The following is a 3,570-nucleotide window of genomic DNA, read 5'->3' on the forward strand; positions in this document are numbered from 1 at the left end:
GCCAAATTAAAGATTCTGGACTCAAATTTCTATATGGATTTATACACTTCATAAGGAGTTACAAACATGGAGGGAGTACTCGAGCATGTGCCAAGGAAAGTCACAGATCATACAAATGGTATCCTATGTGCTACATACATGGCTGAGGAGGTAAAAACAACTTTATTTCAAATGTTTCCGACAAAACCACCAGGGCCAGATGGCTTCCAGCACACTTTTACCAGTGGCACTGGGATGTCTGTGGGGAAGAGGTAACGAACGCAGTGTTGAGAATAGAAAGAGGGGAAGAGAGTCTTGAATGCATTAATGATACTTTTTTGGTCTTGATCCCAAAGGTAATGAATACAACTCTCCTGACTCAATTCAGACCAATATGTTTATGCAATGTGTTATACAAGATAGCTTCGAAGGTGGTTTCAAATAGACTCAAGAAAATCCTTCCAGACATCATATCAGAGGAGCAGTCACCCTTTGTCCCAGGGAGACTCATTACTGATTACATCATATGTGCTTATGAATGTTTACATTTTATGAAAAGAAGCGGGTCAAAGGTTAGTAACCATTGTGCCCTAGAGTTGGACATGATGAAGGACTATATGTGATAGGCTGGAATGGACATATTTGGAAGCAATAATGGCAAACTGGGATTTGCCCCAGAATGGATAAAGTTGGTGATGGGGATGGTGAAATCAGTTTCTTTTGAAGTGTTGTTCAATGGTGAAAATTTTGATCGGTTTAAACCTTCTAGAGGGATTTGACAGGGAGACCCAATTTCTCCTTATCTTTTCTTGATCGCAGCGGAGGGCCTCTCGTGCCTTTTGAAACTCAATTCACAGTCATCTAGTTTTGTGGGAGTTAAGGTGGCGCCGACAGCCCCGGTTGTCAACCACCTTCTCTTTGCTGATAATAGCCTGCTGCTATTCAGGGCAAGTATTGATGGAGTAGTTGCAGTGTCAAACTTGTTGGATATCTACTGGAATGCATCTGGCCAGAGGATGAACAATGACAAATCTTCTATTTTTTCAGTAAGGGCTGCCCTCAAACACTACGGGATGGCATAAAGGGAACGCTCAACATTCACAATGAACAACTTAGCGAGAGGTATTTGGGTATGCCCACTGATGTGGGACACTCAAAAAATGCCACTTTCAAATATTTGAAAGATAGAGTTTGGGAGAAGATTAAAGGGCGGATGGAAAAGTTGTTATCTTATGCTGGCAAACAGGTTCTGATTAAGGCAATTGCACAAGCTATCCCGGTCTACTCGATGGCCTATTTTAGATTATCAAGAGGAGTTTGTGAAAGCATAACATCTCTAATCAGAAAGTTTAGGTGGGGCAGTAAGAGAGGAAGGAGAAAGCCATGCTGGGTCTCTTGGGACGTGTGCACAAAACCAAAACATCTGGGAGGCCTAGGTTTCCGTGACATAGAGTTGTTCAACCTTTCTCTCTTGGTGAGGCAGGTGTGCCGGCTCCTTCAAGAGCCAATGACACTCAGTGCAAGGTAGTTTATTTTCCCGCCACGAGCATTTTAAAAGCAGGCCTAGGCGGTCATCCCTCTCAGGTATGGCGCACGATCCTAGACGGGCGGGACATCTTGTACCAGGGCATCATTCAAAGAGTTGGAACTGGAGAAGAAACAAAGATCTCGGAGCATAACTGGCTCCCTCGAGAGGGAGTTAAATGACCTTTGAACGTGATGGATGCTCACCCGCCTGAACTAGTTTCAGAATTAATTGATGCCACTTCAACCACTTGAAGAGTAGATCTGATACGGGCCACCTTTAATCCTTATGACGCCTAAAGCATACTAAGATCCCACTGTGTACTCACAAGGTTGCTGATTTCTGGGCTTACGGTGCTGATCATCGTGGGAGATTTTCAGTTAGCTCGGTTTACAGAATGCTCGTGAAAATGTTGGCTCGAAAATTCTGAAAGCCCTGCGGATGTTGCAGTGGAGGCGAAGAGGTGGTCTAATCTGTGGCCGGTTAAGGTTCCATCAAAGATCAAGAACTTTTGTGGCGTTTCTGTCAGAATTCATTACCAACAACAGACTTGCTGAATCACCGTAACATGTCGACTTATTTGGTCTGCGCTATTTGTTCAGCTTCTGACAGTTGGACGCACGCGTTGGTCAATTGCCATATGGCGGGTAGTGTCTGGGCGCTAGCTCCGTCTGGGATGGTGGAGCATATGCAAGCAAACTTGGAGCTTGAAGCGAAGTACTGGTTGTTTCTGATGCACGAAACTCTCGATCAAAATGATTTCACAAGATTGGTGGTCACCTTGTCGGCAATCTGGAGAGATAGAAGGAAAGCTATACACGAGGAGATTTTCCAAAGTCCGCTTTCAACTTTCTCTTTCATTAACTATTTTCTAGTTGACTTGGAGTCTCTTAAGCAGCCAGCTATTGCTCAAGCAAGGAATCAGCCGGCCAGAGCGCAGGTGTGGATTGCACCACCGTTGGAATATGTGAAACTGACACCGATGCACAGTAACGAGGAATGGAAGCTATGGCTCAGTTGCGGCTTTGTGTCGTGACGCGGGAGGTACTTTTCTGGGAGCTTCATGCATAACATTTTGGAACATTTTGGATCCTGAGATTTTAGAGCTTTGGCAGTAAGAGAAGCCCTGGCTTTGGCGGACAATGTTTATGAGCAACAAATACATGTGGCATCGGACTGCAAGAATGTGGTGCACGGAACAAAGCAAGGATCGGCAGCGAAGTGTGGAGCTATCATTCATGAAATCATAGACCATTCGACCTCGTTTACTTCTTGTAATATAGAGCCTCGAATACCGAGGCTCACAATCTCGCTAAGCATGCTTATCATTAGGGTTTGGTCACCATGTATGGTTTGGCCAGCCCGGCGATCTTCTTTTTGTACCTGTAAATATTATGGTTACATGAATAAAGCTTGGCGAGACTATCTCAAAAAAACCAGCTGGACCCCAGTGGCAACCATTTTTCATTCCAATTATTCATCTGCAGTGTACGGTGCAATACTAATAGGTGAAATCGAACACTAGTTAAAGGAGACACTTTTTTCTGGCATGTCGCATGGGTTATGGAGTCCCTTTCTTAGAAATTTCTTGAGCTTCATTCCTTGCTATACATGATCCAGTCTCTGTAGCCAGTGTTGCCTCTGCACATAGTCTGATTGATCTTTTTCACAATCCTTTGTCGGTACAAGCATGTAGCCAACTCAATGAGCTTCAGACAGTTATGCCAGATATTTCAAGCTCTGGTAAGGATTGTTGGATTAGCAATGGTTCTAATTTGAGGTACCCCTCTATTCAAATGTACTCTGGTTTGATGGGAACAGACAGATCACACATTTTATTTCACAATATGTTGAAAAAGGCTTAAAGACTTAAACACACACATAAAAATCTGGCTTGCTATATATGATAGAGTTAACACTAGAGCTATGCTTAAGAGAAAGGGATTATCTTTTCTTTTTTTGCGGGTGAGATCAATGATTATCTCTAAATGTGTGTCCAATCCCTAGAGTTAGTGGATCATTTTTCTTTTAGTTAGATTTTCTTTTTGTTTCTGTTTGCCCCCCCC

This window comes from Triticum aestivum, unplaced genomic scaffold (genome assembly GCF_018294505.1).
Source record: "Triticum aestivum cultivar Chinese Spring unplaced genomic scaffold, IWGSC CS RefSeq v2.1 scaffold24431, whole genome shotgun sequence".
Taxonomy (NCBI): Eukaryota; Viridiplantae; Streptophyta; class Magnoliopsida; order Poales; family Poaceae; genus Triticum; species Triticum aestivum.